The following is a 10,015-nucleotide window of genomic DNA, read 5'->3' on the forward strand; positions in this document are numbered from 1 at the left end:
GGAGAGGGCAGTGGATGGGGCAGATCAGGCCCCATCAAAAGAAAGATCAAATAAATGATCAATAATATGATGATAACAAAGCTGTGATAAACTCAAGAAGGAAACCTATCAGCAGCTCTAAGCCATGAGGAGGAGGAAGTAGGAGGCCTGGCAAGCTTCAAGATGTAAGAGACACAGTTAAGTTAGAAATGACAGAGTGAACCAGAGGGGAGAAGAAATGTGCACACTTCCTTGTCTGCATATGAATCTGGGATACAGGGGATGGATGCATCCTTCCAGGGGACAGAGTAGGAAGACACTCAGGGGTGAGTGTGACCATGGAGAGGCCAGCAGCAGGGCTGTGATCAGGGGTGAGAGATGAGGCTCACAGGCAGCAGAAGTCAGGTCACATGGGAATTTACTATAAGAGGAACAAGCAGACACTGGGAGGTTCTACCATACCATCGTGGGATGCACAGTGAGCTGTGTCAGAATTTCCCTCTGCTTATTTTGTATACATTGATGTTAATATAGAACAGGGGGGTAACACTTATAAACAGGTTATTGACAGCATTTATATACTGATGACAAGAGTCATAATTAACTATCATTTTCTGTTTTCATAATTTCTCCATCAAGAGTTCCGAGAGGTTCTGCCTCTGCATAGTGAAGCTGCTTTCTCACCAGCAGCCCTCTCTGGAACATGAACAGGGTCCCACCTGGTGTTGGACCCTGGCCTGGGTAATTCTCATCCTGGGGCACAGGACCACACTTGCTGACCAAGCAGGATTTCTGACTCGCCCAAGTCCCTCATCTGTGCAGAAACAGGGGTGAGTCCTCATCTCTCCAGTGTTGTCCTAAATCTCTGCTGTGCTCACTGCAGACATCTGCCAGGCCTTATTTCCCTGTGGCCAGATCCCACACTACACTTCCTAAGTCATTGTAGAACCTTGTGCCAGTCTGTCAGAGTTGCAAATCTCATCAACAGCAAGGGCATTCTGAACTTGATCCACACATAAGGAAACCCAAATGCAGAAGACCCTAGTGCAAGTGCCCACAGGATGCTCCGGGGCACCAGGGCCCAAACTCTTGCCTGTGCCTCCACTGACTGCTGTAAGGCCTCCTGTGGGCAGAACATGAACATGCCTGGTGTTTTGGATGCCCAGAACTTCAGGTGTTCATATGCAAGCATGGCACTCAGCTCCAGGGGTATGTCTTGTCCTTCTGCATCTCATGGGCCCTGGCAGAGATTTGACCAGTGACTTCCTGACTGCTCCTGTGTGCATAGGCATGCTAGCCCAGAGGGGCTGGCACTGTCTAATTTCTCAGACATGCTGATGTGATGCCCAGCTGCAGGCACAGGTGGAGAACAGCTTGGAGAGTGCCAAAACCGAGCTGCCTGTATGCCTGCCGGGCTTAGCAAACTTCCAATGAACCAGCTCTCTCCATTAGCTTGCAGCCTTCCTCACAAGCCCACAGAGGGCAGGTGTCTGAGGAATCACACCCACCTGCTATAGCAAAGGCCTCACATTTGCATCCAGATATGGAAAAGCCCCTTCCCATGAAGTTCAGTTCTTCCATAGAAAGTCTTTCCAGTGTTGGCCCTCTGGTTGTTGCTAGCCTTGTACAATGTGGGTCCTCATGGTGGCACTGCCTTTATGGGAGACAGAATTAGCCATGTGCATGTGCCCAGAGTGGAGAGCCACAGCTTGAGCTGAGTGAGAGGCAGAATCCCAGAGAGGCAGTTGGCCCATTACAGTAGGGCTACCACTTCTTCCTGGGATTCTTATCAAGAGACTTCATAAAGATGCACCCTTTGATTAGGAGGTTCCACCAATGATTACTGGGTGGACTCCACAGACTATTTTAGCTGTAACTGTGGGTAAATTTAAGGAATGCACTACACTTGGATATTTCTTCAACTCTCAAAATTGTTAACCACTGAGTTCTAGTGTTTGGGCAAATAGTATCCATTGCATGCATGTTATTTTTTATCTCTAGTCTTGCAGCTTTCTACAATAACAGCAAAAATGTAAAAGGTCATTTGTAAACATGCCTCGCATTTACATCAGTAGTCTTTACATTAAATGTTTATTCTTCATGTAGGATTTTCTGTTCCCAGAACTTTTTCCTTATGCACTTAGATTTAACAAAGATTTTAAAGAAAAAAGGCATATCAAGGTTCTCTTTCTAGAATGTATGAAATACTGAACTATCAGCTTAAAATGTCACATTCGATCATACCAATTAGTATCACACATCTGATATCAAGTTCAAACTTAATCTGTTGAGGGATAAAAGTGTGAAAGATATTTTAATATTAAGAACTCTACTCACTAATTGCTGTCAGTCACAACATGATCTCAACATAGTAAAAGTCTCTTCCACTTAGGCTATAGGAACACTAGAGATTCATGGCATAAGAGCAAAAACTGGGGCCACTAATTTACAAGGAAAAAAAATCACAAGCCAGGTGCATCCTAGTGTTCAAAAGATAATTTATCCATAATGCTTCCCATAAAAACATATTGTCCTCAAATAAAAAGTAAGCATGTTCTTATGGTTTTTTCCATTGACTTCTTCATAGACATATTTGGATTTATTTTTTTCTCTATTGAAGATCCTAGGCAAGTACTCTACTACTGAGCTATACCAGAAGCCCTTTTTGTTTTGTTTTTAAGATAGGGTTACAAAGTTGTCCAGGCTGGCCTCGGCTCTGAACTCACCTTTCTCCTGCCTCAGCCTGAGTTTCTGGGATTACAGATGTGTACTACCACACTTGCCTCTCATTTTTATTTTTAAGACTGCATTCAACAAAACACTTTCTACCTGCTTAATTTGTTCATAAATAGAAACCCAGGTTTGTCCTACATGCTTTATTGGCCAATCCAGCCCCTGAAGTCACTGTACACCTACTGGCAGGGATATATTTGAGAAACAACTTCCTGAGTTGTGGAGATGTGCAAATATCACCCAGCACACTTACCCAAAACTAGATGGAACTGCCAGTCACTTAAGTGGGTCTTGAAGTAGACAGAGTAGACATAAGATATACCAAACTGTCACTGGTGTGGCACAACAGACTTTTCAAAGTAAACTTCTTTTAAAATAACACAATATATATCAAGAGAGAATATATAACTAACTCAAAAAAATTAGACCCCACAAAATAAAAAACTCAATCAAAGAATGGAAGTGAATACACAGTTCACTGAAGAAGTACAAATAGCCAATAAATACATGAAGAAATGTTCAACATCACTGGCCATTAGAGAAATGCAAATTAGAACAACAGTGAGATTCCATCTTACCCCAGAAAAAATATCCATCATCAAGAAATCAAATAATAACAAATGCTAGAGGGGCTGCAGGGGAAAAAGAACACTTATGCATTGTTAGTGGCAATGTAAACGAGTACAGTCACTAGGGAAAGCAGTATGGAGGTTCATAAAAAAATAAAATTGGAAATTCCACTTGACCCAGGTATTCAGTGATACATGCATACCTGATTATAGCAGCACAATTCATAATAGTTGAAGCTTGGAACCAGCCTATATGTCTATCAATAGATGAATGGATAAAGAGAATCTGGTATTTACATACAAAGAAGTACCACTGTGCCATAAAAAATTTCAGCTCTGTAACACTGCTTGCAGCACAAGGAGGGGAGCCATGCAGGGGCCAACAGCACACATCCCTCCCCCTAGAAATGAGAAGACACATAAATAAGTCTCAAAATCAGACTTCCAGATCACCTAAAGCAACACAAAAGGGAAATGAGATGGAATAATCTGATATGCAAAACCTGGACTCCCTGAACGACCAACAAAAATGGATCTGGAAAAAATGAAATCAGAAATCATTTCTTAGATAACAGCAGAGACTGTGCCCATAGTGCAAGACGTGATTAATAAATATAGAGAGGACACAGATTAAAAAAAATAGAGGAGCTCAGGAACATGATGGAATCCCAACATAAGAAAACAATGGAATTCATAAAACAGATGCAAACAGATTTCCAGATTAAAAACTCCATTGAAAGTTTACAAAGCAGGATGAGCCAATGTGAGGACAGAATTTCAGATATAGACGATAAGATTCCAATTAGTGACCAGAAAAAGAAAAAATGCTTTACAATTGTAAGGGAACACGAGAAATCAATCCAGCGGCTGCTAGATGATGCAAAGAAGAAAAACATAAAACTGATTGGAGTCAATGAAGGAACAGGAGAGAGTGTACATGCCAAAAATCTGTTTACAGTAGCGATGGAAGAAAGCAGGGGAAAAGAACTTGACATACAGATAAAGGAGGCATATAGGACTCGAACTAGCCTTGATAAAAAAAATCTACACATAGGCATGTAATTATTAAGATTCCAAAAACCCAACAGAAGAACAAAATTCTACAAGCAGAGAAAAAAACAAATCACATACAAAGGAAACCCCATCAGAATCACAGCAGACATCTCTACACAAACCCTTGAAGCAAGAAGAGTTTGGAATGCTGTATTTCAAGCCCTAAAGGAAAACAGCCTCCAACACAGATTGGTGTACCCTGCAAAAATATCTCTCAAAATTAATAAATAAGATACATTCCTGAAAAACAACACCTTAGGAACTTCATGAATACCAAACCATCACTCCAAAAAATTTAGACAATATCCCAGGAAAAGACAACGAGGATCACAACCCCAGGAAGCACAGCAGAATGAATCCACTGGGCATGACAAGAAATTAAAAGCAAAGGGGAGAATTCAACAAAAATAAAAAATCATGACAATCATAAGTCAATATGTATCAGTTATAACCATCAATGTTAATGGTCTCAATTCACCAATCAAAAGAAATAGACTGACAGAATGGATCAAGAAGCAAGATCTAAAAATATGCTCCATACAGCAAACACATTTAATTCAAAAAGAAGCTTATAGACTGAAAGTTAAAGGTTGGAAAACAATACTCCATGTGACAGGAAACCAAAAAAAAGCAGGAGTAGCTATGCTCTTTGAAGATCAAATGGATTTCAAACCAACACTGATTAAGAGAGACAAAGAAGGACACTACATCCTTATAAACAGAAAAATCCAAGAGGAAGAAATGACAATCATAAATATATAAGCATTAACACTAGTGTGCCCAACTACATAAAACAAATACTAACAGAGAAGAAAAATCATATAAGCACTAATACAATAGTAGTGGGGGACGTCAATATCCCATGTCACAAATGGATCAACTAGACAAAAAATAAGCAATGAAGTACTACAACTCCATCAAACTCTTGAACAAATGAATTTAATAGATGTTTACAAAGGGTTCCACCCAACAAAATTAGAATATACATTCTTTTCAGGTGGGCATGGGTTGTTCTCCAAAATAGACCACATACTCACTCATAGAACACATTTAAGTAAGTGCAAAGGAATTGAAGTTATCATCTGTATATTATCAGACAATAGTGTGATGAAATTGAAGATCAATAGCAAAAGAAACCACAAAAATTTCATAAAAACATTGAAATTGAACAACATACTTCTGAATAAGCAATGGGTAACAGAGGAAATGAAAGAAAAAATCAGTGCTTTCAGTTAAATGACAATGACAATACAACATATCAGAATCTATGGAACACAATGAAAGCAGTCTTATGAAGAAAATTCATAACAGTGAATGCTCATATTAGGAAAACAGAGTGAGCTGAATTAAACAACCCGATGCTGAACCTCAGGCTTCTATAAAAAGAAGAGAGGGACAACTCCAAAGCTCATACAAGGAAGGAAATTATAAAGATCAGAGCAGAAATCAATTCAATGGACACTAAGAGAATGATACAAAAAAATCAATGAAGCCAAGATTTGGTTCTTCGAAAGAATAAACAAAATTGACAAACCCTTAGCCAACCTTATCAGAAAAAGGAAAGAAAATCCATGCAATTAGTAATGAAAAGTATGAAATTACAATGGACCCAGCAGAAATTCCCAGGATCATCAGTACCTACTTCAAGAACCCAAGCATCAATAAGAGGGAAAACACAGACAAAATGGACAGATTGTTAGATTCACATGAATTATCAAAGTTGAATGAAGAAGACCTAAAAATTCTAAATACCCCAATATCAATCAATGAAATTGAAAATGTAATTAAAAACCTACCAACTAAGAAAAGCCTAGATGCTGATGGATTCACTGCTGAATTCTACAAGACATTTACAGAGGAACTACTGCCACTACTGTTTAAACTCTTCAATGAAATTGAAAGGGAAGCAATACTCCTGAATTCATTCCTGGAAACAAGCATCACCTTGATCCCTAAAGCAGAGAAAGACCCAACTAAAAAAGAGAACTAACTATAGGTCAATCTCACTAATGAACATAGATGCAAAAATCCTTAATAAAATACTGGCAAATAGAATGCAGAAGATCACCAAGAAGATCATACACCCCGACCAAGTGGGATTCATCCCACAGTTGCAGGATAGTTCAACACATCCAAATCAATCAATGCAATACACTATATCAATAGAGCCAAGGACAAAAACCATATGAACATCTCCATAGATGCAGAAAAAGCATTTGACAAAATGCATCACGCATTTATGATAAAAACCCTACAAAAAATTGGAATAGATAGTATCGACCTCAAACTGATAAAAGCCATCTCTGACAAACCAACAGCCAATATCATACTAAATGGTCAAAAATTGAAGTCCTTCACATTAAAATCAAGAACAAGACAAGGATATGCACTATCATCACTCCTGTTCAATATAGTCTTGGAAACATTAAACACAGCAATTAGACAAGAGAAAAAAATAAAAGGGATAAAAATAGGAAATGAAGAAGTCAAATTGTCATTATTTGCTGATGACATGACACTGTATATAGAAGATCCCAAGAACTCCACCAAAAGTCTTCTATACTTAATAACGAAATTCAGTAAACTATTTAGATACAAGGTCAACACCCCAAAATCAATAGCTTTCCACTACATGAACAACAAACTCACTGAGAGAGAAATACAGCAATTTCTTTTACAGTAGCATCCAAAAACCTGAAATACCTAGGAATGAACCTAAAAAAAGAAAACAAAGGCCTCTTCTCTGAAAACTATAGCACTCTGAAAAAAGAGATCAAAGATGGTATCAGAAAATGGAGGGGTCAGCATGCCACAGCTCCCAGTGCAGAGGAGGCTTCCGGGTCAACATGCTTCAGCTCCGAGCACAGAGGAGGTGAGCAGCATGGGCGCCAGCAACAACCCTTTTCCCCCACCCCATCAGAATGAGAAGACAAGTAAACAAGTCTCAAAACCAGAGTTTCAGATCACCTAGAGCAACCCCAAAGGAAAATGAGATGGAAAACTGTGATACTCAACCAACTGGACTCCCTGAACTACCAACAAAAGAGAATCTGGAAAAAATGAAATCAGAAATCGTTTCTCACATAACAGCAGAGATTGTGCCCATAGTGCAAGACATGATTAATAAATATAGAGAGGAGACAGATAACAAAAAGTAGAGGAGTTGAGGAACATGATGGAATCCCAACAGAGGAAACAAATTGAATCCATAAAACAGATGCAAACAGATTTCCAGGAGATTAAAAACTCCATGGAAAGTCTATGCAGCAGAATGAGCCAATGTAAGGACAGAATTTCAGATACAGAAAAGGTTGCAGTTAGTGACCAGGAAAAGAAAAATTGCTTTAAAATTGTAAGGGACCATGAGAAATCAATCCAGCAGCTGCTAGACAATGCAAAGAATAACATAAGAATGATCGGAGTCAATGAAGAAACAGGAGAGAGTGTAGATGACATAATAAAAACTGTTCACAGTAGTGATGGCAGAAAACTTCCCAAGCAGGGGAAAAGAACTCAACATACAGATAAGTGAGGCATATAGGACTTCAACTAACCTTGATCAAAAACATCTACACATAGGCATATAATTATTAAGATTCCAGAAACCCAACAGAAGAACAAAATTCTACATGCAGTTAGAGAAAAGAAACAAATCACATAGAAAGGAAAGCCCATCAGAATCACAGCAGACTTCTCAATGCAAACCCTCAAGGCAAGAAGAGCTTGGAGTGATGTATTTCAAGCCCTAAAGGAAAACAGTCTCCAACCCAGATTGATGTACCCTGCAAAACTATTTTTCAAAATTGATGGAGAAATAAGATATTTTCATGACAAATAGCACCTTGGGAACTTCATGAATACCAAACCAGCACTCCAAATAACTTTAGACAAAATCCTAGGAAAAGACAATGAGGATCACAACCCCAGAAAGGAAAGTAGAATGAATCCACCAGGCATGACAAGAAATTAAAAGCAAAGGAAGAGAATCCAACAAAAAGAAAAAGTCATGACAATGATAACTTAATACGCATCAGTTATAACCATCAATGTTAATGGTCTCAGCTCACCAATCAAAAGAAATAGACTGAGGGCCAGGGATTAAGCTCAGTGGTCCCAGCACCTGCCTCAAAAGTGCAAGGTCCAGGGTTTGATGCCCAGTACCAAAAAGAAAAAAAAGGAAATAGACTGGCAGAATGGGTAAAGAAACAAGATCCAACAATATTCTGCATACAACAAACAAATTAATTCAAAAGGAAACTCATAGACTGAAAGTTAAAGGGTGGAAAACAATATTCCATGCAGCAGGAACACACAAAAAAAGCAGGAGTAGCTATCCTCTTTGCAGACCAAGTGAATTTCAAACCCACACTGATTAAGAGAGACAAAGAAGGACACCATATCCTTGTGAAGGGAACAATCCATGAAGAAGAGATGACAGTCATAAATATCTATGCACCAAACACTAGTGCACCCAACTATATAAAACAAATACTAATGGACATGAAAAGTCATATAAGCACTAATCCAATAGTAGTGAGGGACCTCAGTACCCTATTGTCACAAATAGATAGATTAACTAGACAAAAACCAAGCAATGAAATATTAGAACTTAATCAAACTCTTGAACAAATGAACTTGACAGATGTTTACAGAGTGTTCCACCCCACAAAATCAGAATACACATTCTTTTCAGCTGCACATGGGTCATTCTGCAAAATAGACCACATACTCACTCATAGAATATATTAAGGTAAGTGCAAAGGAATTGAAGTTATCCCCTATATATTATCAGTCCATAGTGTGATGAAATTGGAGATCAATAGCAAAAAAACCTGCAAAAATTTCATAACCACATGGAAATAGAACAACATGCTTCTGAATTACCAACTGGTCACAGAAGAAATTGAAGAAATCAGACAGTTCCTAAAATTAAATGACAATGACAATATAACATATCAGAATCTATGGAACACAATGAAAGAAGTCTTATAAGGGAAATTCATAGCAGTGAATACTCATATCAGGATAACAGAGCGAGCCCAATTAAACAACGTGATGCTGAACTTCAAGCTTCTAGGAAAAGAAGACCAGGACAAACCCAAAGCCCACAGAAAGGAGGAAATTAAAAAATCAGAGCAGAAATCATTGCAATGGAGACTAAGAGAATGATACAAAAAATCAGAGAAGTCACGAATTGGTTCTTCGAAAGAATAAACAAAATTGGCAAACCCTTAGCCAACCTTATCAGAAAAAGGAAAGAAAAGGCCCAAATCCATGCAGTTAGTAATGAAAAGGATGAAATTACAATGGACCCAGAAGAAAGCCACAGGATCATCAATACCTACTTCAAGAACCTATATGGTAAAGATTTATCGATTTTATTTATTCTTTCGAAAAACCAACTCTTTGATTCATTGATTTTTTGTATTATTCTCTTGGTCTCCATTGCATTGATTTCTGCTCTGATCTTTATAATTTTCTCTCTTGTACAAGCTTTGGATTTGATATGCTCTTCTTTTTCTAGGAGCTTGAGGTTTGCACTAGGTTATTTATCGGAGCTTTCATTCACTGCTATGAATTTCCCATGTAGAACTGCTTTCATTGTGTCCCATAGATTCTTGTATGTTGTACTGGCATTATCATTTACTTGTAGAAACTGTTTAATTTCTTCTGTGATCCAC

The sequence above is a fragment of the Heterocephalus glaber genome, unplaced genomic scaffold (genome assembly GCF_053883595.1).
Source record: "Heterocephalus glaber isolate CG9 unplaced genomic scaffold, H.glaber_assembly_v1.0 deba00001610, whole genome shotgun sequence".
Classification (NCBI taxonomy): Eukaryota; Metazoa; Chordata; class Mammalia; order Rodentia; family Bathyergidae; genus Heterocephalus; species Heterocephalus glaber.